At 44.6% G+C, this 26,784-nt stretch overlaps 1 protein-coding gene and 1 long non-coding RNA gene across 2 annotated transcripts in view; one reads left to right on the plus strand and one right to left on the minus strand.

Moving 5' to 3' along the window:
• Positions 1–26,784, plus strand: part of hpse2 (heparanase 2) — a 461,866-nt gene that overhangs the window by 64,462 nt on the left and 370,620 nt on the right. The window lies entirely within an intron of this gene.
• LOC132379345 (uncharacterized) overlaps positions 1–26,784 on the minus strand; it is a 59,785-nt gene that overhangs the window by 29,292 nt on the left and 3,709 nt on the right. Inside the window, exon 2 of the long non-coding RNA XR_009507394.1 lies at positions 22,648–22,799. This is a non-coding gene — a long non-coding RNA (uncharacterized LOC132379345). The remainder of the gene's footprint in view (positions 1–22,647; positions 22,800–26,784) is intronic.

Below are 26,784 nucleotides of genomic sequence, written 5' to 3' on the forward strand. Positions count from 1 at the left end.
AGAAGCTTTTCCTAAAGCACTGAGTGTGTGTCTTCAGGCTCCTGTACCATCCTCCTTGATGAAGGCATGTCCCAGATGGTGGGATCCCGATGAAAGATGCCACCTTCGTGAAGCAGCACCTCAGTGGTGAGGAGGCTGGAGCCAATGATGTAGCTGGATGAGGGTACAACTTTCTGCCCCCTCTTTCAATCCTGTGCACTGGCACCTCCACACCAGGAGGTGAAGCCACCAGCCAAAACGCTCTCCATGATACATCCATAGAAATTTGCTGGAGTCTTTGTCAACGTACCACATCTCCTGAGACTAATGAAGCACAGGAATAGTTTGGAGATGACATTGCATTTAATTTTTCGGTGTCAGATATCCATTTAACCAAACATAAATCAGACCAAAAATGGGAGACAACATGTTCACTGTAGCTCCCAATGGTTCAGTTTTTAAGCACGTTGCTTGGTTTTGTCCCCTCTTTAGGGGGCTGCAGCCACTCCAACCTCATATCAATATAACATCTGATAATTCTTCCCTCTCTCCTTCCCTCTTCTTCCATTCGCCACTCTAGCTCCCCTTTACCTCTTCTCTGCTTCTCACCTGCCTATCACCTCCCATTGGTGCCCTTCTTCCTTCCCTTTCTCCCATGGCCCACTCTCTTCTCCTATCAGATTCCTTTTTCTTTAGCACCTTCTTTTTCACCTATCACCTGCCAGCTTCTCACTTCATCACCCTCCGCAACCCACCTACCTTCCCGCCCGTCTGGCTTCACCTATAAACTTCTAGCTTGTACTCCTTTCCCTTCTCCCACCTCCTTATTCTGGCTTCTTCCCCTTTCCTTTCCAGTCCTGATGAAGGGTCTCAGCCTACATGTCGACTCTTCATTCCTTTCCATAGATGCTGCCCGACCAGCTGTGTTTATCTTATTTGGAGATACCTTGCTGGGTGATACAGCCCTTCTATATCACCCAGCAACCCACCTATGTGACGTTAGCCTCTTCATGGAACAATTTACAATGACCAATTAACCTACTCAGCCAGTGGTGTAGTGGCATCTGCATTGGACTTCAAGGTGAGAGGTCCTGGCCGGTTCCTTGCATGTTTTCCATCCGTGCTTGGTTGAGCTTCGAGCTAGCACCTCACCCTCGTAAAAATAGGCTAAAGGCAAAAGAAATGGCAAGGTTGCCTAACAAGCCATGGAGAGGAAGAACATAGCAATTATCCTACTAACCGGTACATCTTTGGACTGGGAGAGGAAACCGGAGCACCAGGAGGAAACGTACACCGTCGCATGAGGAGAATGTACAATCTCCTTACAGATGGTGCCAGAGTTACGTACCAAACTCTGGAATATCCTGAGCTGAAAATAGCGTCACACTAACCGCTATGCTTCGTCAAGCATTTTGTATGTGTAAGAGACTACTAGACAGGTATAAATAAATAGGCATCCGATAGTCCCGTGAGACCATGGATTTGCACCTTGGAAGGTCTCCAGGGCGCAGGCCTGAGCAGGGTTGTATGGGAGACCGGCAGTTGCCCAAGCTGCAGGCCTTCCCCTCTCCACGCCACTGATGTTGCCCAAGGGAAGGGCACTAGGACCCAAGCAGCTTGGCACCGGTGTCATCACAGAGCAACGTGTGGTTAAGTGCCTTGCTCAAGGACACAACACACTGCCTTCAGGTTACTAGTCCGATACCTTATCCACTAGGCCACGCGCCAACAGGTATATTAGACAGGTATATGGAGGAATTTAAGGTGGAGGGTTATATGGGGGGCAGGGTTTAAGGTTCGGCTGAACATTGTGGGCCGAAGGGCCTGTACTGTGCTGTATTGTTCTATGTTACACAGTATCAGTCAGATGCTTTCGATCTTGAGTCTAGCTCAGCACTCTGAGAGAAAACAGCCACCTTCCTAATTGTTACCAGCTGCCCCAAGGTGATCCTGAGCAGAGCTCGCGTGAATCAGGAATCGGGCTGGCCAAGGGTATCTCAGCCAGGTACACAGGCATTGGCTCGAGTCCTTGTGCTCAGGAGAGAGTGAAAGAAGATGAATGATATGTGTATTTAAAATCAAGCAGTATCAATGCATCAGAAGCCATTACAACCAGGAGAAAGATGAAGTTCAGAAAGATGAAAGAATATTTTAAATTCTTAGAGCAGGGGATAGAGTTGCTGAACAGTTGGATTCCTGTTAGGCAGGCAAACACTCTAAGTGGCTGCATCTTTCACCTCGTAAATCCTGGACCTGGCTTTCCACTGGAAGTGTTTCAGTCTTGGTGTGCAGCACACATACTGGTTCCAGTCGGCGCTGAGAAACGTGCTTGTCAGACTAATTAGCAAATCTGGGATTTCTTCAATCTTTATTTCCTTTCACCTTCAAGGCTGCTGACAGGAAACTCTGTGTTGACATCCACTAGGAGTTTCTCCCGAGCTGTATCTCACCCGTGGGTAATCTATTAGCACAGGAGGCAGCACAGGGGACAGTTTTGTCCCCCTTATGTCCTTTTCTTTTACTTGTGCATCCAGACAATGAGCATTGGGTTGCCTCGATAGCGTAGCAGTTAGGGTGACTCTAATACAGTTTGGGCCGTCAGAATTTGGAGTTGAGTTCTAGTACCATCTCTAAGGAGCTTGTATGTTCCCCCCGTGACCCCGTGGGTTTCCTCCTGGTGCCACAGACCAAGGATGCACTGGTTGTCCTGTGATTAGGCTAGAGTAAAGTAGGTGGGTTTGGGTGTAGGGATGGATATACGTCTCTGCCGAAGGAGGTGTGAGGCACCCCTTCCCTCCACTAGCCTGCAGGTCACCCTTGGGCAAGGTGTAGCCCCTGCTTAGCCCCTCGATCAGGGTCACGATGAAACCATGGAAGTAGGTGGTGGATGGTCGTATGAACAGCTGGCGCATATCACAAGTCCTGGTTTTGTGACCTCTGACGCCAAGCAGACAATCTCTGAAGAGTATTGATAATGGCTGGGGTCACCCGTCTTGTGAAGACAATGTCAGAAGAAGGCAATGGCAAAACCACTTATGTAGAAAAATTTGCTACAAACAATCCTAGTCATGGAGACTGTGATTGCCCACGTCATATGACAAGGCACATAATGGTGATGTCATATGACACAGCACATGATGATGATGAAATAGGTGGGTTGCTGATCAGTGTGGTTCGTAGGGCCAGAATAGTCAGTTCTGTGGTCTGTATCGTTAGAAGCTGAGAGGACGGTGAGTTACAATGGGATTGGAACAACACACAGAGGATCTTGGGGAACTCAGTGGTTCAGACATCATTTCTAGAGGGAAATAGATGGATGACATTTCAGGTCGAAACCATTCATCAGGACTGGAAAGAAAGCAGGGAGATAACCAGAACCGAAAAGGCGGAAGGTGGAATGGTTTTGGTGACTGGTTTGCTATTGATGCATAAACTGAAGCAAAGTTTGGAGAGGGGAGGTGGCCAGTATAAAGAGCAGACATGGAGTGGGGAGACAAGGGGCTAGAGGTCATAGCTGGGTTAAGGGAGTGGGTGAAGAATAATTTCCAGATTGAGGGAGTAGAGTGATGCAGGTGGATGATAGATTCAGATTCATTTATTTATCATGTGTAAATTGAAACACACTGCGAAATGCGTTGTTTGCTTTAACAACCAACACCTACTGCGGATGTGCTGGGGGCAGCCTGCAAGTGTCACCACACATCCTGACGCCTACAAAACATGCCCACGATGTTCAGCAGAACACAAGCTACAGCAGCAACAACAACAACAGCAGCAAAAAAAGCCTCCTTCCTCCCTTACACACACTCACATAGAAACACAGAAAACCTACAGCGCAATACAGGCCCTTCGGCCCACAAAGCTGTGCCGAACATGTCTCTACCTCAGAACTACCTAGGCTTTACCCATAGCCCTCTATTTTTCTAAGCTCCATGTAGCCATCCAGGAGTCTCTTAAAAGTTCCTATCATTTCCACCTTCACCACCGTTGCTGGCAGCCTGTTCCACACACTCATCAGTCTCTGAGTAAAGGCACCTTAAAACTGTGCGCTCTTCTGCTAGCCATTTCAGCCCTGGAGAAAAGCCTCTGACTATCTGATGCACCATCAATAACTCTTGGAGACGTGAGGCAAGATAAACTGGAAGAAAGAAGAAGCAGCAATTGACCACCACACTGCATCCTGGAGACTGAGGCCGGGGCTGTACCTCCAATCGCCTTTATACCGGGGTCTGTGGGAGGAGCCACAGGAGCAGTCAGCAGGGGAGGGCGTGTCCAGACAGGTATATGTAGTTCACCACACTATCCACACGATCAATGCCTCTCATCATCTTGTACACCTCCATCAGGTCACCTCTCATCCTCCGTCGCCCCAAGGAGAAAAGGCCAAGTTCACTCAACCTATTCTCATAAGGCATGCTCCCCAATCCGGGCAACATCTTTGCAAATCTCCTCTGCCCCCTTTCTATGGCTTCCACATCCAGAACTGAGCACAGTACTCCAAGTGGGGCCTGACCAGGGCATATCTTGGATGGCAAGAGTCCTTACTGGTGGACACCACTTTCTTGAGGCCTTGCCTCTTGAAGATGTCCTCAGTGGCAGGAAGGGTTGTGCCCATGATGGAGCTGGCTGAATCTACAACCCTCAGCAACCTCTTGTGCATCAGACCCTCCACACCCGGCTGTGATGCTGCCAATCAAGATGCTCTCCACCGGACATTTGTGGAGAGCGGAGCCCTCACTACACAGCCGATACGTTTTAGCTTCAATGGAAAGAAAATCTTGCAGCAGGGATTTAGGCATCAGTCTATCATTGGCAAAGATCTGTGCAGAGTTTGCCAAACTGGGGCTTATTCCGTGGAAAAGGAAGGACATGAAATTGGATTATTTAAAAACCTGCAGTTTTATTTGATCAGCCATCCAAGTCAGTTTAATGTATAGCAGGGAGCTTGGCATTAACAGAGACACTGTGAAACTGCGAAGTGTGGGTCAGGACAAATCCCTGGGATGGTCACAGTGTGACTGATGCAAACACAAGAGATTCTGCAGATGCTGGAAATCCTGAGCAATGCTCACAAAATGCTGGAGGAACTCAGCAGGTCAGGTGGCGTCTACAGAGGTGAATAACTAGTCGATGTTTTGGGCCGAGACTCTTCACTGGGACTGGAAAGCAAGTGGGTAGAAGCCAGGATAAGAAAATGGTGGGGAGGGGGAGAGGGGAAGGAGCAGGAGCTGGGAGGAGAGAGGTGAACCCAGGTGAGAGGGGAGGCGAGTGAGCGAGGAGTAACAAGCTAGGAGAGTGTAGGTGAAAGAGGTAAAAGGCTGAACCATCTTATTTTGGCTACTGTCCACTTGGTTTCTAGTCCTGATAGATGTTGGATCATGTAGTGGGAGAGAGAGTTCAAAAGAAGTAAGTGAGAGCAGTTGAGGCATTTTGCTTGCCACAGTCCCCGAGGAGACGTTGGATTGTGCATAATTAAGCACTTGGCAAGGGCCAATAGAAATAAGAACAGTTTAAGCAGAGTGGTCATTGTGGGAATGGGTGCCTTTTTAAAATGGGTAACTTGGGCTTCGGCAAGGAGGAACAGAGGGTGTAGGTGGGTTTCTTCAGTTATTTCTTTCTGTCATATTGCACAGTTAGAGCATACGGGATACCAGGCAGGGTAGTTGAATACTACTCTTGCAGGGTGTGGGAAGGCCTCCAATGCCCTGACAAAAGGGGTGGGTTGTACTTGAATCTGAGGAGGACAATATCCTTGTGGGCAGGTTTGCTGGAGCTGCTGGAAGTGGTCTAAACAAATCTGGTGGGGGGATGGAAACAAAGGGTGATAGAGCTGAGGATGAGCCAGCAGGCTTACAAGTAGATAATGTAATACTGTATGTAATATGAATGTAAGGAAGGACAAGCCAATGACTGGGTACAAATGCAGACAGAGCAAAGAGTTCAATTGTACCACAGAGGACAAAGAATGCAGGACTGAAGGTGCTGTATTTAAATGCAGATAGCGTTCAGAATAAGGTGGGATGAACTTGTCACGCAATTAGAGATCGGTCGGTATGACGTTGTGGGCATCACTGAGTCATGGCTGAAAGAAGGTCATCGTTGGGAGTTTAACATCGAAGGTATCAAAAGGGTGGTGGTGTGGTTCTGTTGGTAAGAGGTGGAATTACGTCTTTAGAAGGAGGTGCCATAGGGTCAATAAGAACACAAGAACATAAGAAATAGGCCATCTAGTCCACTGAGCCTGCTCCACCATTCGGTAAGATCACAGCTGATCTGGCCATGGACTCACCTCCATTTTCCCCACAACCCTTAATTCCCAGAGAATTTCGAACCTTCGTGGGTGGAGTTAAGAAACTGCAAAGGTGAAAAAACCATTATAGGAATTGTATATAGGCCTCCATGTAGTAGCCAAGATGTGGGGTTGAGGTTTCAAAGGGAGTTGGAAAAGGCATGTAATATGGGTAATGTCAGCATTCTGATGTGGGACTTCAAAAAGCAAGGGGATTTGGAAAATCAGGTTGGTGTCGGATCGCAAGAGAGTGAACTTGTTGAATGCCTACGAGACGGCTTTTTAGAACAGCTTGTGGTCGAGCCTTTAGAGGAAAGCCCACCTTAGACTGGGTGTTGTGTAATAACCCAGATTTTATTAGTCAGCTTAATGTAAAGGAACCCTTAGGAGGCAGTGATCATAATATGATTGAATTCATACTGCAATTTGAGAGAGAGAAGTCACATGTATCAGTATCGCGATGGAATAACGGGAATTACAGAGGCATGAGAGAGGAGCTTGCCCAGGTGGACTGGAGGGGGATACTGGCAGGGATGATAGCAGAGCAGAGGTGGCTGAAGTTTCTGGGAATAGACCACACGGTGCAGGAGAGATATGTTCCACAGGAGAAGAAGTTCTCAAATGGCAGGGCAACCGTGGCTGACAAGGGAAGTTAAGGACTGCATAAAAAGCCAAGGAAAAGGGCATTTAAGGTAGCGAAAGTGAGTGGGAAGTTGGATGAATGGGAGGTTTTTAAAATCCAACAAAAGGCAACTGAAAAAGCTACAAGGAGGGAAAAGATGAAATATGAGGACAAACTATCCAATAATCTAAAGCAGGATACTAAATGCTTTTTCAGTTATATAAGAATGAGGAGGACGAGGGACCACTGGAAACTGATGCTGGTGAGGTAGTAATGGGACACAAAGGAATGGCAGATGAATGTAATAAGTTTAACGTAGACAAGACTCTGGACCCTGTCCAATGCCAGCAATATTTTCTAACATGAGGGGCCCAAAACTGTTCACAATATTCAAGGTGTGGCCTCACCAGTGCCTTATAAAGCCTCAGCATCACATCCATGCTGTTGTATTCTAGACCTCTTGAAATGAATGCTAACATGGCATTTGCCTTCCTCACCATGGATTCAACTTGCAAGTTAACCTTCAGGGTGTTCTGTACAAGGACTCCCAAGTCCCTTTGTATCTCAGATTCCTGGATTTCGGTTGACTGGTGATGGAAGTCAAAGTTCAAAGTTCAAAGTATGTATAAATCATACAGTCACGAGATTTGTCTACTTACAGGCAGCCATGAAACAAGAAACCCGAAAGAACCCATTAAAAAAAAGATTAACAAACACCCAATGTGCAGAGAGAGAAAAAAAAACGAACTGTGCAAACGACGAAAGCAAGCAGCATCTGTCAGAACTAAATCGAGACAATTAACTCAAAGCCAGGAGCAGCCAGAGCAGGCCCAAACCATCAGCCTCAGTTCATCACGCAGCAGAGCAAAGCCGAGCTGGCAGACACGGAGCCCGGATCAGTCAGACCAAGCCACAGCCTCAGTGCCAGCGAGCGTGGGGCAACTGGCAAGTCAGCTGTACGGCGTAACCGCAAGCTGCTCGACTGACACATGGCAAACTTTCCCCTGCTCCCATTATCGCTTCCAGAGATGTCATTCCCAGGTTGTGCATTCCAGAGAGGGCTCCCAAATTCAGAACAGCTTTCCGGAGGAACCAGGTGGTGGGGCTTTGTAAGGGGTCCTGATGGCAGAGTGCCACACTTCCCTCCCACCCCCCACTTAAGCTGCATAAGTAATTGGCAGGCTCCAATGAAATGAATGAGAAATGACTTTTAAATAGCCTTGACACTAAGCAGACATACATTGAAATGGAATGGACTGTATTACCTGGCTCAGCAACAAGAACATCAGGTCTGCATTGTTCAATTACAAACAGCGAGCAACTCCACAACCTGGCTGCTCACCAGATCATCTTGATTGGGGCTTGTAATGCGAGGGTTCGGCAGCTGTTTTCGATTTTCACCATGGCTCTGACATCTTTCCACTTTCATCATCACAGCTGTGGTTGTGCAGGTACAACGTAACTGGCTCACGTCCTGGGTGACAGGTGTACAACTGCACAACGCTTCGGTTCACCTACCTCCGAACTTCGGGGGGGGGGGGGGAGCAGGGAGCATATTGCTCTTGGTAAGGCCGTGCTGAAGATTCTCCATAGAGACTTAGAGAAAGCCATTCAACCATTCCTATCCGCCCTATCATTCTTCAGAACTCTGGGTCTGACCTCCATGTGTCGGCACTGGTAATTGGTTTATTATTGTCACATGTACAGAGAAAAGCTTTGGTTTGTATGCCATCCATACAGGTCATTCCAAAATGTAAGCACATTCATGACACAAGATTCAAGATTGTCTATTGTCAGTAAAACCATAGAACAATACAGCACAGAAACAGGCCTTTTGGCCCTTCTTGGCTGTGCCGAACCATTTTTCTGCCTAGTCCCACTGACATGCACATGGCCCATATCCTTCCATACACCTCTCATCCATGTACCTGTCCAAGTTTTTTTTAAATGTTAAAAGTGAGCCCGCATTTACCATTTCATCTGGCTGCTCAGTCCACACTCCCACCACTCTCTGTGTGAAGAAGCCCCCCCCCCAATGTTCCCTTTAAACTTTTCCCCCTTTACCCTTAACCAATGTCCTCTGGTTTTTTTCTCCCCTAGCCTCAGTGGAAAAAGCCTGCTTGCATTCACTCTATCTATACCCATCATAATTTTATATACCTCTATCAAGTCTCCCCTCATTCTTCTATGTTCCAGGGAATAAAGTACTAACCTATTCAACCTTTCTCTGTAACTCAGTTTCTCAAGTCCCAGCAACATCCTTGTAAACCTTCTCCGCACTCTTTCAACCTTATTAATATCCTTCCTGTAATTCAGTGACCAAAACTGTACTTCAATACTCCAAATTCGGCCTCACCAATGCCTTATACAACCTCACCATTATATTCCAACTCTTATACTCAGTACTTTGATTTATAAAGGCCAATGTACCAAAAACTCTCTTTACTACCCTATCATCCTGTGATGCCATTTTAGGGACTTTTGTATCTGTATTCCCAGATCCCTTTTTTCTACTGCACTCCTCAGTGCCCTACCATTTACCTTGTATGTTCTACCTTGGTTTTTCCTTCCAAAGTGCAATACCTCATACTTGTCTGTATTAAACTCCATCTGCCATTTTTCCAGCTGGTCCAGATCCCTCTACAAGCTTTGAAAACCTTCCTCACTGTCCACTACACCTCCAATCTTTGTATCATCAGCAAATTTGCTGATCCAATTTACCACACTATCATCCAGATCATTGATATAGATGACAAATAACAATGGACTCAGCACTGATCCCTGTGGCACACCACTAGTCACAGGCCTCCACTCAGAGAAGCAATCCTCCACTACCACTCTCTGGCTTCTTCCATTGAGCCAATGTCTAATCCAATTTACTGCCTCACCATGTATACCTAGCGAATTAATCTTCCTAACTATCCTCCCATGCGGGACCTTGTCAAAGGCCTTACTGAAGTCCATGTAGACAACATCCACTGCCTTAGCTTCATCTACTTTCCTGGTAACCTCCTCGAAAAACTCTAATAGATTTGTTAAACATGACCTACCACACACAAAGCCGTGTTGACTCTCCCTAATAAGTCCCTGTCTATCCAAATACTTGTAGATCCTATCTCTTAGTACACCTTCCAATAATTTATCTACTACAGACATCAAACGTACTAGCCTATAATTTCCCAGATTACTTTTAGACCCTTTTTTAAACAACGGAACAATATGAGCTATCCTCCAATCCTCTAGCACCTCACCCATAGATACTGACATTTTAAATATATCTGCCAGGGCCCCTGCAATTTCAACACTAGTCTCCTTCAAGGTCCGAGGGAATACCCTGTCAGGTCCTGGGGATTTGTCTACTCTGATTTGCCTCAAGATAGCAAGCACCTCCTCCTCTTCAATCTGTATAGGTTCCATGACCTCACTACTTGTTTGCCTATTTCCATTGACTCCATGCCAGTTTCCTTAGTAAATACAGACGCAAAAAATCCATTTAAGATCTCCCCCATTTCTTTTGGTTCCATACGTAGCCGACCACTCTGATCTTCAAGAGGAGCAATTTTATCCCTTATTATCCTTTTGCTATTAATATACCTGTAGAAGCTCTTTGGATTATCCTTCACCCTGACTGCCAAAGCTACCTCATGTCTTCTTTTAGCCCTCCTGATTTCTTAAGTATTTTTTTGCACTTTTTATGCTCCTCAAGTACCTTATTTGCTCCCTGTTTCCTATACATATCATACATCTCTCTCTCTTCTTCTTTATCAGAGTTCCAATATCCCTCGAGAACCAAGTTCCTTATTCTTATTCACTTTGACTTTAATCCTGACAGGAACATACAAACTCTGCACTCTCAAAATTTCTCCTTTGAAGGCCTCCCACTTACCAATCACATCCTTGCCAGAGAACAACCTGTCCCAATCCACGCTTTTTAGATCCTTTCTCATTTCTTCAAATTTGGCCTTTTTCCAGTTTAGAACCTCAACCCGAGGACCAGATCTATCTTTATCCATGATCAAGTTGAAACTAATGGTGTAATGATCACTGGAACCAAAGTGTTCCCCCATACACACTTCCATCACCTGTCCTAACTCGTTTCCTAATAGGAGATCTAATATTACATCCTCTCTAGTCAATACCTCTATATATTGATCTAGAAAACTTTCCTGAACACATTTTACAAACGCTAACCCATCTAGACCTTTAACAGTATGGAAGTCCCAATCTATATGTTGAAAAGTAAAATCCTCTACTATCACAACTTTATGTTTCCTGCAGCTGTCTGCTATCTCTCTGCAGATTTGCTCCTCCAATTATTGCTGACTGTTGGGTGGTCTATAATACAAACCCATTAATGTGGTCATACCTTTCCTGTTTCTCAGCTCCACCCATATGGCCTCAGTAGACGAGCCCTCTAATCTGTCCTGCCTGAGCACTGCTGTAACATTTTCCCTGACTAGCAATTCCACGCCTCCCCCCCCACCCTTCATCCCTCTGCCTCTATCACGTCTGAAACATCAGAACCCTGGAACATTGAGCTGCCAGTTCTGCCCCTCCTGTAGCCAAGTTTCACTAATGGCTACAATGTCATAATTCCACGTGTCAATCCACACCCTCAATTTGTCAGCCTTCCCCACAATACTCCTCGCATTGAAATAGACACACCTCAGAAGATTATCACCACCAAACACAACTCTTCAATTTGTGACTTTGCATGTAACTTTAACATCATTTATTTTCATTCCTGCTCCACTATCTACTCTGTCACTCTGGTTCCCATTCCCCTGCAAATCTAATTTAAACCCCCACCCTCCAATAGCACTAACAAACCTCCCTGCAAGGATATTGGTCCCCTTGTAGTTCAGGTATAAACAGTCTCTCTTGTACAGGTCCCACCTGCCCCAGAAGAGGTCCCAATGATCCCGAAATCTGAAACCCTGCCCCCTACACCAGTTCCTCAGCCACATGTTCATTCTCCAGAGCATCCTACTCTTACCCTCACTGGCACATGGCACAGGTAGCAATCCTGAGATTACCACCCTCGAGGTCCTGCTTTTTAACTTCCTACCAAGCTCTCTATACTCACTCTTCAGGACCTCCTCACTCTTTCTTCCATGACATCTGGCTGCTCACCCTCCCATTTCAGAATGCTGTGCACGCAATCATAGACATCCCTGACCCTGGCACCTGGGAGGCAAAAAACCATCCGGGAGTCTCTGTCACGACCACAGAATCTCCAGTCTGTACCCCTGACTATGGAGTCCCCTATCACTACTGCTCTCCTCTTCTTCCACCCTCTCTTCTGCACTGCAGAACCAGACTCAGTGCCAGAGATCCAGCTTCCGCAGCTTGTCCCTGGTAAGTCATCCCTCCCAACAGTACCCAAATCGGTATGCTTGTTGTTGAGGGGAATGGCCACGGGGAGACCTGCTCTGCCTGCCCTTTCCCCTTCCCTCGCCTGACGGTAACCCAATTACCTGTGCACTGCTCCGTTGGCGTAACTACCTCCCTGTAGCTACTGTCTATAAACTCCTCATTCTCCTGAGTGATCCGGAGGTCATCCAGCTCCTGCTCCAGTTCCCTAATGCTGTTTGTAAGGAGCTGCAGCTGGATGCACTTCTTGCAGGTGTCGTTGTCAGGGGCACCAGAGGTCTCCCTGACTTCCCACATCCTGCAAGGGGAGCATTCCAACATCCTGCCTGGCATTCTCGCTACTCTAAAGAAACAAAACAAAACTTACCGGAAACTACCCTCGCCTCTGCCTGTTCACGCTGAAGCCTGTTGAGCCAAACCTGTCCCACTCTGACTCAGTCCATTCTGACAATGGCTGCTGTATATGGCGGTCTTTTGTTTTAAACCTTTGGCGCGTTACGTCATGCGCCTGCGCAGTCTAGGCTCGTTGCCCCAATCAGTTAAAAGAAACAACTTCTCTCTGAGATTCTTCAGTAAACGAATGTAAAGGAGAACAAAATGATTGTTACTCCAGATCTGATGCAGCATAAAAACACAAGAAGCTTAAAGAGCACAAAAAACAAAGAAACATGATAAATATAAACATTAGAAATATAAATATTTAAGACAGTACAAAAGAGAAGCAATAACAGAGTTCAAAGGTCAAGGGGTTATGTCGTAACTTTATAAAACTCTGGTTTGGCCGCACTTGAAGTATTGCCTACAGTTCTGGTTGCCCCACTACAGAAAGGATATTGAGGCTTTGGAGAGGGAGCAGAAGAGGTTTACCAGGATGCTGTCTGGTTTAGAGGGTATGTGCTGTCACAAGAGGCTGGATAAACTTGGATTGTTTTCTCCGGAGCAGTGGAGGCTGAGGGGAGATTTATTGAGAGGCATAGATAGAGCAACTGAGGGGCATTTGTTTCCCAGGGTTGAAATGTCCAATACCAGAGGGCATGCATTGAAGTTGAGAGGGGGTAGGTTCAAGGGGGATGTGAGGGGAAAGGCTTTTACTCAGAGAAAATACAAAAAAACTGAGGCACAAAGGGATTTGCGAGACCTTATTTTCCTAAAGGATTCCCGAAAGGTTAACTTGCGTGTTGAGTGAGTGAAGGCAAATGCAATGTCAGCATTCGTTTCAAGAGAACTAGAATATAAAAGCAAGGATGTAATGTTGAGGCTTTGCAAAGCACCGGTGAAGCCTCACTTGGAGTATTGTGAGCATGTTTGGGTCCCTTATCTTAGAAAGGATGTGCTGAAACTGGAGAGAGTTCAAAGCAGGTTCATGAAAATGATTCTCGCATTGAATGGCTTGTCATATAAAGAGCGTTTGATGGCTCTGGGCTTGTATTCACTGGAATTCAGAACGAGGGGTGACCTAATGGAAATGTATTGAATGGTGAAAGGCTTTGATAAAGTGGATGTGGAGAGGATGTTTCCTATGTTCAAAGGTCAAAATAAAATTTATTATCATTCATGCCACCGAATACAACCCTGAGATTCTTTATCCTGTGGACTTAGAAAATGTATAGAACAGGATCAATGAACAAAAAACTGTGCCAATGCAAATATAAATAAATAGCAATAAGTAACAAGTATGAAAGAACAAAATAAGGAGTCCTTAAAGTGAGACCATCGCTTGTGGGAACACCAGGATTAGAATGAATGTAGTTATCCCCTTTTGTTCAAGAGCCTGATGGTTGAGGGGTAGGAACTGTTCTTGAACCTGGTGGGGTGAGTCCTGAGACTCTAGTACCTTCTACCTGATGGCAGCAATGAGAAAAGAGCGTGGCCTGGGCAGCGAGAATCTTTGATGTTGTACAGCAACATTTCACGTAGATGTGCTCAATAGTTGGGAGAGCTTTACCTGCAATGCACTGGGCAGAATTCAGTATCTTTTGTTGGATTTTCCACTCAAAGGTATTGGTATTCCCATACTAGGCCATAATGCAGCCAGTCAGCACACTTTCCATCAAGCATTTGCTAATGGTTTTGATGTCATGCCAAATTTCCACAGACTCCTGAGGAAGTAGAGGCACTGTCGTGCTTTCTTCTCAATGATATTTATATGATGGGTGCAGGACAGGTGCTCTGAGATAGTGACACCCAGGAATTTAGTTACTGACCCTCTCCACCTCTGATAATCCACTGATTACTGGCTCATGGACCTCTGGTTTCCCTCTCCTGGAATCTACAATCAGTTCCTTGGTCATATTGACATTGAATGAGAGGTTGTTGTTATTACACCATTGAACCAAGTTTTCCATATCCCTCTTGTAAGCTGATTCATCACCAGCTTTGATACAGCCCACAACAGTGGTGTCATCAGCAAACTTGTATATCAGTGGTTCCCAACCTTTTTTTGGCCATGCCCCACTTAATCACCTCTAAAATCCTGATGCCCCCTGTGGTGATATATGATTCTTATTACTCAAAAAGTGAACTCCTATTCACCTGGAGGAAGCCTAAAAGACCATGAACTTGGTTTAAACAAGCTTCCAAAGAACATGGCATTCATGAAAGAGAAAAATAAAAGAACCAAAGGACTGTTAAAGTTCTGAGGAAGAGATTACTAAGAAATTGTAAAAAAAAGAACATTAAGTGATATTAAAATAATAATAATAATAAAGAAATAAAAAACAATGCCGATTCATTTCTACAGCATACAAAGACAGATACACCGTTTAAAAGAGATGACGCAATGTACACACCTCCACACCACCAAGAACCGAAAGCTACTGCAAAAAGCAGCATTGGCGTGACCTCGTACGAGTTTCTTACGCGTTTGGACTTGTTCATTCGTTCCTTCCTACATCAGTCAATTCATTAATTTAATTATGAAAGCCATTTGACGGTTGTAATGATGGTGATACACTGTATATACAGTACATACGCAATTACACATGTACATACACAAGTATTTTTATGTATGCATACTGTATATACACATATGTATTAACTCGCACACACACTCATACTCACACAGACTTACTAGAAAAAATTCACTGTTAATAACTCATTCTCGAATTGCCCCCCTTAAAAATCAAATTACCTCCCTGTGGGGCATATGCCCCACGTTGGGAACCACTGTTGTATATGGTGTTGGAGCTGTACTTAGCCACACAGTCATAGGTGTAAAGTGAGTAGAGCTGGGGGTTAAGCACACATCTCTGGTGGCGTACCTGTGCTGATGGAGATGGTGGAGGATTTGTTTTTGCCAATCTGAACTGACTGGGGTTTACAAGTGAGGAAATCCAGGATCCATCTGCACAAGGGAGTATTGAGGCTCATGTCTTGGAACTTACTGATTAGTTTTGAGGGGATGATGGTATAAAATGCAGAGTTGTAATTGATAAAAAGCATCCTGATGCAGCATCCTTGTTGGATATGCATATGGTGGGAGAGTACGAGACCAGAGGACACAGCCTCAGAATGAAGGAGTGACCTTTTAGAATGGCGAGGAGGAGGAATTTCTTTAGCCCGAGGATGATGGATTTGTGGAATTCTTTGCCACAGGCAGCTGTGGAGGCCAAGTCTTTATGTATACATAAGGGAGAGGTTGAAGGATTCTTGACTTGTCAGGCTATGAACGAATACAGGGAGAAGGCAGGAGATTGGGTCGAAGAGGAAAATTGGATCAGCCATGATGAAATGGTGGAGCAGACTTGATGATCTAATTCTGCTCCTATATCTTATGGTCTTATGTCTGGCTGTTATGTGCTGCTTGGTACGGTGGCAGAGGCAAATACATTAGGGGCTTTTAAGAGACGTTTGGATAGGCACATGGATGTGAGGAAGGTGGAGAATATGAACATTCTGCAAGCAGGAGGGATTAGTGTTTGGGTGTTTCTGATTTGCTTTTTAGGTGGTTCAGCACAACATTGTGGGCCGAATGGCCTGTTCCTGCACTGTACTGTCCTATGCTCTATGTTGTAATGCAGAATGAAGTGTTACAGCTACAGAGAAAGCGCAGCGCAAGTAGACAATAAGGTGCATGATCAAAACGAGGTAGGTCGTGAGATCAGGAGTCAACTTATCGTACAAGTTCAAGCTTAATCGTCATTCAACCAGGCATGAACACTCATGAATACCCAAACAAAACAGTGTTATGCTGGGGCCAAAGTGCAAAACACAGAACCAACGGTCACACACAGCACAAGGCACATACAGGATATATAAGACAGCAAGCGCATATAATATATTCGTTAAGTAGTCACACGAAAATAATAGTAAAAAGCCTTGAGTCCATGAATATTGCGGCAGTGCGACAAGAAGTCAGTTTAGAAGTCTAATAACAGTGGGAAAGAATCTGTCCTTGAGCTTGGTGACAAATGTTTTTAACATTCGTATCTTCTGCCCGATGACAGAGAATGGCTGGGATGGGAGGGGTCTTTGAATATGTTGGCTCCCTTTATAACTGAGGGATATTGGATAATTCAGTCAGTCTCAGGTGAACATTTATTGAAAAGCCCCATTGCTTTCCCCTCCGTCATGATTCTCAGTTTCTCCCCTGAAAGTAATATTAACAAAAATTGTTAATAGGCCCGATATATTATACTGTATATATAATAAATTAAGTAAGTAATGCAAAATATTGATGTGGTGTTCATGGGTGTTTGTGTTCAGAAATCTGATGGTGAAGGGGAACAGTTCTGGTGCTGAGGAGGTGGGCTGGCGTTCTTTCTCCCACATTCCAGCGACGTACGGGTTAGGGTTAGTAGGTTGTGGCCATACCATATTGGCGCCAAAGACTGTCAACACTTGTGGGTTGCCCCCAGCACAATCTTCAGACTGTGTCAGTTGTCGATGTAGAAAGAGGAATTTCACCGTTTTGATGTTTTGGTGCACATGTGATAAATAAAGTTAGTGTTCATCCTTATTTTCATTACTTAAGTTCAAGTTCCCTTTCATGTTCAGTTTATCCAAACCACCATGCTCTCGGAGAGCACTCATTTCAGCTCCGCACCGTGGAGGTGACGGTGTTACAGAGATTAAACTGGTAGAACTGCAGTCTTGTTGGGATATGGTCCTGGATTCAGTCCCGACTTCTGGCCATCTATGCAGAACTTCACGTTCTTCCACTGACTGTGTACTCTGAATTCCTCCTGGCATTCTGGTGTCTTCCCACATCTCAGAACTTTGTGGGTGTATGGACTAATTGGCCACTTAGAACAGCTATTACCCTTCATCCATCAGGCTCTTGAAGGGTATGTAGATAACTTCACCCACTTCAAAACTGAACCGATTCCACAACCTATGAACTCACTTTCAAGGATGACATTTCATACTCTCAGTTTTATTTACTTATTATTATTTGTTTTTTTTTTCCTGTTTTGTACATGTACAGCTTGCTGTTGTTTGCACTTTGCTTGTTTCTCCATCTTTGTGTGTGGTTTTTCCTTGATTCCATCGTGCTTCTTTGTGTTTACTGTGGATGCCCACGAGACAATGAATCTCAGAGTAGTATATGGTCAACATGTACGTACTTTGATAATATATTTACTTCAGACCTTGGACTGTGATTGCTCCTCTTGTGGAGTGCTTATTGAGACAGAACACCATTAGGCCCTTCTGCCCCTCCGAGCCACCTTGCCCAGAAACCCTCGATTTAACCCTACAGCCTGATCATGGGACAATTTACAATGACCAATTCACCAACTAATGGGATGCCTTTGGACTGTGGGAGGAAACCAGAACACCAGGAAGATACCCACGTGGCCATACAAACTCCTTATAGGCAGTGGTGGGAATTTAACCCGCGTTGGCGGTACTGTAACACGTTGTGCTAACCACTATGCCACCACGCCACCACACGTGGTAGAATCTTGGACGGGGGTAGTAGTTGAATAGAAACGTGGAGGGAAGAGTTACAGGGAAAAATAACGGGGGAATAGGACCATAAGACTATGAGATATAGGAGCAAAGTTGGGACATTCAACCCATTGAGTCTGCTCTGCCATTCCATCATGACTCACTTATTATCCCTCTCAACCCCATTCTCCTGCCTTCTCCCCATAACCTTTGACACCCTGATTAATCAAGAACCTGTCAACCTCCACTTTGAATATTCCCAGTGACCTGGTCTCCTGTGGCAATGAATTCCACTAATTCACCGCTCTGTGGCAAAATAAATTCCTCCTCATCCTGTCATGCTTCTGTGCCCTCTGCTTCTGGACACAAATGAGGTTGCTTTGTGAGCTGGTAGAGACTCGATGGTCCAAAATCACCTCCTTCTTCACCGGTAAACTGGAGGTCGGCTATTCACCCACAGGAAACACCGCATCGTCTCCGATTTTGACAGCTGAAAGTGATCAGGACTTATTTGTTCCGGGGAGCTGTCTCTTTGAAGAATGAGGCACATGTGTTTCCCTGTGGGAGTCACCGGGACAGCAGTCCTAGGCAGGAAATGTGGCTGATTACAGCTCTGTTCATTTGATGCCTTGTAGTTGCCCCTCAAGTTAATTCTTGAGCTGTGTGCATGCAGCCTTTGAGGACATAACCATGTTTTGCTAAATGTCACAGCTCAGGGGAAGAGGCTCCTGCGCCGTCAATGTTTGGATAATGGCACCCAGGATGGTCCACCATCTCTGCTCATCTGCTGGTGCGCCACAGCCTTCAAGAGGCACCCAAGGCACTCTCCTTTCATCCCTCAGCCATCTCAGTGGCTGCGGAGTGAACTCCCCTCCATCACTGCTCCACTCTGGAGAAATGAGGTGCAAGAATTTACGCCACAGCAAATGGCTTGAGGGACACAGTTAACAAGGGCTTGTTTGGAGTGTTGTCTAATTGGAGTACAATCTGTAGTATTGATTGCTGCTGTACAAATTAGTTTTCTTTCTGGGTGAACCAGCAGCGATATTGTGGAAGAAAATTACATTTATTAGAGATTTAATGACTTTGTCTCTATATATGCCAATTAGAGAGACTTAGTCAAAATTTCTTATTGTTTCCATCAATCCTATATGCAATTAACTTTGAGCAATTATCATCTGAAAGGAAGTATATCAGCCTTACTGGTATACTCCCCAAACAGTCTCAAACCAGCTTTCAGAGTTTGCAAGGCCGCCACTTCCTCATCCATAAAATCATGAAAGCTTATGACATAGGAACAGAATCAGGCCATTCAGCCCATCAAGTCAGCTCCTCCCCATTCTGATTTTTTATCCCTCTCAACCCCATTCTCCTGCCTTCTCCCTGTAACCTTTGACACCCTTTTTAATTAAGAACCTATGAAACTTCTTTAAATATACCCAATGATTGGCCTCCACAGCTGCCTGTAGCAATGAATTCCACAGATCTGGCTAATGAAATTCCTCCTCATCTCTGTTCCAAAGGGATGTTCTTCTGAGGCAGTGCCCTTTGGTCCTAGAATCCCCCAATTCTTTATCTTTGAAGAATTTCCACAAAATAACCACAAGGGGTGTTTGTCCAGTCTTCTGATCAAGGACAATTCTTCAACCAGTCTAATATTGATTACAATATTACAAAATCTGAGGCTCAGCTCAAATGCCATCTACAAATTTGCTGATGATAGAACCATTATCGGCAGAATCTCAGATGGTGATGAGAGGAGCGGGATTTACCAGGTAGTTGAGTGGTGTCGCAACAACACTTAACGTCAGTAAGATCAAACATCTGATGGTGGACAACAGAAAGGATAAGATGAGAGAGCACACACCAGTCCTCATAGAGGGATCAGAAGCAGAGAAGGTGAGCAATTCCAAGTTTCTGGGGGTTAATATCTCCGAGGATCTAACCTGGTCCCAACATGTTGATGCAACTATAAAGAAGGCAAATCAGCTTGAGAAGATTTCGGGTGTTGCCCAAAACACTTGCAAATTTCTACAGATGTAGAGCATTTTGACTGGCTGTGTCGCCATGTGGTATTGGTTTGGGGGTGGGGGGGGCTAATGTACAGGATTGAAGTAAGCTGCAGAGAGTGTAAAATTAGTCAGCTCCATCTTGGGTGCTGGCCTCTGTAGTATCCAAGATATCTTTTCAGAGTAGTGCCTCAAAAAGGCGGTGTCCATCATTAAGGACCATCATCACCCAGGTCGTGCCCTGTACTCATTGCTACCATCAGGAAGGAGGTACCGAAGCCTGAAGGCACACACTCAGTGATTCAGGAACAGCTTCTTCTCCTCTGCCATCCGATTTCGGAATGGATATTGAACCCATGAACATGACCTCTACATTTTATATATCTATTTTTGCACTACATATTTAATTTGACTATTCTGCGCGCACACACACACGCACACCCGCGCGCACGCACATGCACCCCCCCCATAAAAAGCATTCACCCCATCCTCGGAAGTTTTTATATTTTAGTGTTTTACAACATTGAATCACAGTGGAATTAATTTGGCTTTTAATTTGGCTTTTTTTGACACTAATCAACAGAAAAAGACTCTTTCTTGTCAAAGTGAAAACAGATCTCTACAAAGTGTTCTAAATTAATTACAAATATAAACACGAAGTAATTGATTGCATAAGTATTCACCCCCTTTAATATGACACCAAATCATCACTGGTGCAGCCAACTGGTTTTAGAAGTCACATAATTGGTTAAATAGAGATCACCTGTGTGCAGTCAAGGTGTTTCAATTGATTGTCGTAACAACACACCTATATCTGGAAGGTCCAACTGCTGGTGAGTCAGTATCCTGGTAAAATTTACACCATGAAGACAAAAGAACAATCTAGCTATCTCTGTGAGAAGGTTATTGAAAAGCACAAGTCAGGAGATGGATACAAGAAAATTTCCAAGTCACTGAATATCTGTTGGAGTACAATTTAGTCAAACATCAAGAAATGGACAGAATATAGCACAGCTGTGAGTCTGTCTAGAGGAGGCCATCCTCAAAAACTGAGTGACAAGAAGGGAACTAGTGAGGGAGGCCATCAAGAGACCTATGACAACTCTGGAGGAGTTACAAACTTCAGTAGCTGAGATGGGAGAGACTGCACATACAACAACTGTTGCCCCGGTGCTTCACCAGTCACAGCTTCATGGGAGAGTGGCAAAGAGAAAGCCACTGTTGAAAAATTCTTGGCTAGAGTTTGCCAGAAGGTATGTGGGAGGCTCTGAAGTCAGCTGGAAGAAGGTTCTATGGTCTGATGAAACTGAAATTGAGCTTTTTGGCTATTAAACTAAATGCTGTGTTTGGCTTAAGCCAAACACTGCACATCAACAACACACTGTCCCTACAGTGAAGCATGATGGAGGCTGCATCATGCTGTGGGGATGCTTCGCTGCGGCAGGCCCTGGAAGGCTTGTGAAGGTAGGGGGTAAGATGAATGCAGCAAAATACAGGGAAATCCTGGAGGAAAATCTGATGCAGTCTGCAAGAGAACTGTGACTTGAGAGAAGATCTGTTTTCTAGCACGACTATGACCCCAACTATAAAGCCAAAACTACAAAGGAATGGCTTAAAAACAATAAAGTTAATGTCCTGGAGTGGCCAAGTCAGAGTCTTGAGAAATTGTGGCTGGACTTGAAAAGGGCTGTTCACTCATGATCTCCATGCAATCTGACAGAGCTTGAGCAGTTTTGTGAAGAAGAATGGGGAAAAATTGCAATGTCCAGATGTGCAAAGCTGATAGAAACCTATCCACACAGACTCAAGGCTGTAATTGCTGCCAAAATTGCATCTACTAAATACTGACTTGAAGGGGATGAATATTTATGCAATCAATTATTTTGTGTTTTATTTTTGTAATTAGACCACTTTATAGAGATCTGTTTTCACTTTGATATAAAAAGTCATTTTCTGTTGATCAGCGTCAAAAAAGCCAAATTTCATGGCATATGCCTATGATATTAAAACTTGATTCTGATTTGCAGTTATACAGCTTAGAAAAAGTTCCCAAGGCCCAACTTGTCCAGGTGACCAAGAATCCTAGCTGTGCTAAACTGATTTGCACATCCTCTAAAACTTTCCAAACAATGTACCTGCCTACATTGCTTTAATATGTTGTGTTGGCGTGTGGCCCAGTGGATAAGGTCACTGGTTCAAGCCTCAGCTGAGGTAGTGTGTTGTGTCCTTGAGCAAAACATTTAACAGCACATTGCTCTGCGACGACACCGGTGCCAAGCTGCTTGGGTCCTAGTGCCTTTCCCTTGGACAACATCAGTGGTGTGGAGAGGGGAAGGCCTGCAGCTTGGGCAGCTGCCGGTCTCCCATACAACCCTGCCCAGGCCTGCGCCCTGGAAACCTTCCAAGCCGCAAATTCATGGTCTCACAAGACTAATGGGTGCCTATTATGTACCTACCACGTCTGTCAGCTTGCTCCATATACTCACCAGTCTCATTGACCCAGATCTTTAAGTCCAACCCCTTCAGTTTAAACCTGTATCCTCTGATTTTAGACGCCACTTTCCAGAAAACTTGACGAGAAAAAAAGGTGTGTAGCAGGTAAGAACAAATGAAGTTCTTGTGGAATGCAAGACAGCACCTAAGAAAGAAATCAGGAGGGTTAAAAGAAGGTATAAGGTTGCTCTAGCAGACAAGGTGAAGGAAAATCCTAAGGGATTCTACTGATACGTTAAGAGCAAAAAGATTACAATGGCCAAAATTGGTCCTCTGGAAGTCCAGAATGGTAATCCACGTGTGGACCCAAAACAGAGGGGGGAGGTCTTGAATAAATTATTTGCATCGGTATTTACTTGGGAGACAGACAAGATGTCTACAGAAGTGAGGCAAAGTAGCATCAATTTCATGGACCCTGTACAGATTACAGAAGAGGAGGTGTTTGCCACCTTGAGGCAAATCAGGGTGAATAAATCCCCAGGGCCTGACAAGGTGTTCCCTTGGACCCTTTTTGGGAGGCACGTGCAGAAATTGCTGGGGCCCTCGCAGAGATAATTGAAACATTCTCAATGACAGGAGAGGTACCAGAGGACCGGAGGATAGCCAATATTGTTCCACTGTTTAAGAAAGGGTCTAAACACAAACCAGAAAATTATAGGCTGGCGAGTCTGACATCTGTTGCATTGTGGGAAAGTTATTGGAAGGGATTCTAAGGGACTGGATATAGAAATATTTGGATAGACCTGGACTGGTTAAGGATAGTCAGCATAGTTTTTGTCCATGGTAGGTTATGTCCAACCAATCTTTTAGAGTTTTTTGTGGAAATTACCAGGCAGTGTGTGTTGTCTACATGGGATATGACAAGGTCTTGAATGGGAGGCTGGTCAAGAAGGTTCATTTGCTTGATACTGAAGATGGTAGCAAATTGGATTAGACATTGGCTTTGTGGGAGAAGCCAGAGAGTGGTAGCTGAGTTGCCTCTCTGACTGGAGAATTGTGACTAGCGGTGTGCCACGGGAATAGGTGATGGGTCTTTTGTTGTTGTCACGTACTATCAATGATAGTCTGGTTAACTGGATCAGCAAATTTGCAGATGACACCAAGAGTTGGGGAGTAGTGGACAGTAAGGAAGGCTACCAAGGCTTGCAGTGAGATTTGTATCAGCTGGAAAAATAGGCTGAAAAATGGCAGATGGAATTTAATGCAGAAAATGTGAGGTTTTGCACTTCAGTAGGACCAACCAGGGTAGGTCCTACACAAGGAACGGTAAGACACTGAGGCGTGCAGTAGAACAAAGGAATCTGGGAATACAGGTCCATGATTAATTGAAAGTGGCGTCACAGGTAGATATGGCGTAAAGAACACTTATGATGTGTTAGCCTTCATTAATCAATGTATTGAGTACAGGAAATGGGATGTTACATTGAAGTTGTGTAAGACATTGGCAAAGCCTAATTTGAAGTATAGTGTGAAGGTTTGGCACCTACAGGAAAGACGTAAACAAGGTTGAAAGAGAACAGAGAAAATTTACAAGGACCTTATCGGGTCTGGAGGGCTTGAGTTCTAAGGAAAGATTGAATAGGTTAGGACTGTATTCTTTAGAACAATGAAGGTTGAGTGGAGAATTGATAGAGGTATACAAAATTGAGGGGTATAGATAGGATAAATGCAAGCAGGATTTTTCCACTGAGGTTAGGTGGGACTATATACAGAGGTCTTAGATTAAGGGTGAAAGGTGAGAAGTTCAAGGGGAATATTAGGGGAAACTTCTTCACTCAGTGACTCATGAAAGTGTGGAATGGGCCGCTTCCACCGATGGATATGAACTTAATTTCCACATTTAAGAGAAGTTTGGACAGGTACATGAATGGTAGGGGTATGGTGGGCTATGGTTCCAGTGCAGCCCGATGGGAGCAGTTTTGGCTTTGACTAGATGAGCCAAAGGGCCTGTTTTGTGCTGTACTTGTCAATAACTCTCTGACTCTAAAAGGATTCTATCTGTTGAACCTACCTGTGCTCTCCTCAGCCTCGGTCTCCTAAGAAGTCGTATGGTGTTTTGGCCTTCATTAGTTGGGGCTTTGAATTCAGGAGCCGCAAGATAATATGCAGCTCAGTAACTCTCTGGTTAGACCACACATGGAATATTGTGAGCAACGCACACAAAATGCTGGAGGAACTCAGTAGGCTAGGCGGCGTCCATGGGGGAAAAAAGCTCAGTTGACGTTTCGGCCCGAAACCCCTCTGCAGGACTTTAGATTATTATGTTCAGTCTGGTCTCCTCATTATAGGAAGGATGTGGAAGCTTTAGAGAGGGTGCAGAGGAGATTTACCTACATAATCCTTCATTTTCCTTTCATCCATGTGCCTTTCTAAGAGCTTGTTAAATATCCCTAATGTGTCTCTCTATCACCATCCCTGGCAGCACATTCCATCCAGGAAACCTTGCTTCACTGGTTCTCCTTATAAGGATGTTGATGCACAGTTTTGGGAATGTTAGATGAAGCATGATGGCTGTGAATTTAAAGGCTGACACAGAAAGTGTCCTACCAGTTAACTCTTAATATCATTTTGGATGAATAGTTGGAGAGTGCAGGCTGAGATTCTACAGACAACTTTGGGGGATTCAGCCAACAGTGCACTTAACTACTTTTGAAGTCATGTATTAAAATGAACATAAATCAAGTGATTGAATAGAGAGTAAACATGCCAACAAAGAAACCCCACTGGGGCATCTTTCAGTTTTTTAAAAATCTGACATCACAGTGATTTGGTGAACAGAACTTGGTGACGGCCGCGGTACTTCTGCTGCTTGGCCAGTGGCGATAGGGCTTGAGTCTGGCACTCAGAGTTGGAAAGCAATGAAGGCGGAGATGCTGGAAATCTGAACTAAAAGCTGGAATACTGGAGGCAAAATTGGAATTGCAATTGGTTTATTATTGTCATATGTTCCGAGATACAGTGAAAAGGTTGCCTTGTATACAGTTCATACAAGTCAAGTCATTACACAGTGCATTGAGGTAGAATGAGGTAAAAGAATAACAATGCAGAACAGGTGTATTTTACTGCAAGGGTGCACCCTATACTTGCCACTGAAGTGTTTTCGCTTATACAGGTTCCCTATTCATCTCACCCTTAACATTCCTCCATTTTACTCATAGATGGGTGCGTGATCCCAAGGGTTCCTGGACACCTCTAGAGCAGGGGTTCCCAACTCTTTTTAATGCCATAGACCCCTACCATTAATCGAGGGGTCCGTAGACCCCAGGTTGGGAACACCTGCTCTAAGTCTTTACCACAGACTTCCCCATCATCCTCAGAACAAATCTTTCACTCTGACCTTGCATCATGTCTAACCCCTTTCTCAAGTTTAACTTCGCTACATGAAGATTTTCTGAACTTTCAAGGATTTTAAGAGATCATGTTGAAGAGCAAACTCTAACCGCTACAGTTTAGCAACACCATGACCACTCTGATCTCTTTGCACTAAACTGAACTTCGTTTTGTTTTTGGTTTTTAATCATTTTCTTTCTTGTAAAAACTGTGTATAACTTACGTGATAAGTTATAACACTTATCATCTCCCTGCATTGGACTGTCTTTGTGTCTGTTACCCGTTATTGTTTTAACTTGTTTTGCCTGAATGCACTGTGTAACAAACTGATCTGTATGAAAGACTTTCACTGTAGCTTGGTACATGTGGCAATAATACACCATTTCCAATTATCTGACACTCTCTGTCTGATATTGCTGTAAGTAATTTTTTTCATTTTATCTCTGTATACATGTACAGGACTTGCGTCTATGACAATAAAGTTGACTAAATTTGAGGCATTTCAAAATCTCAAGCCCTTCAATTCGTTAGAAATTCACCACAGTAACACAATCATCCAGCCTGACAAGGCTGTGCACCCATGTGACACCCATGTGACCAATTAACCTGAATGTGGGAGGTAACCAGAGCACCTGGAGGAAACCAATGAGGTGATGGGGAGAACATGCAAACTCCTTACAGACAGCGACGGAGCTGAATCTGGGTCAGTGGTGCTTTAGTAGCGTCAGACTAACCGCTATGCTAGCCTGTCTCACACTGAGACACCATGCCAATTCCCAGCTTTTCTGTAAAAATGGACT

This window comes from Hypanus sabinus, chromosome 22 (genome assembly GCF_030144855.1).
Source record: "Hypanus sabinus isolate sHypSab1 chromosome 22, sHypSab1.hap1, whole genome shotgun sequence".
In the NCBI taxonomy this organism is placed as follows: domain Eukaryota; kingdom Metazoa; phylum Chordata; class Chondrichthyes; order Myliobatiformes; family Dasyatidae; genus Hypanus; species Hypanus sabinus.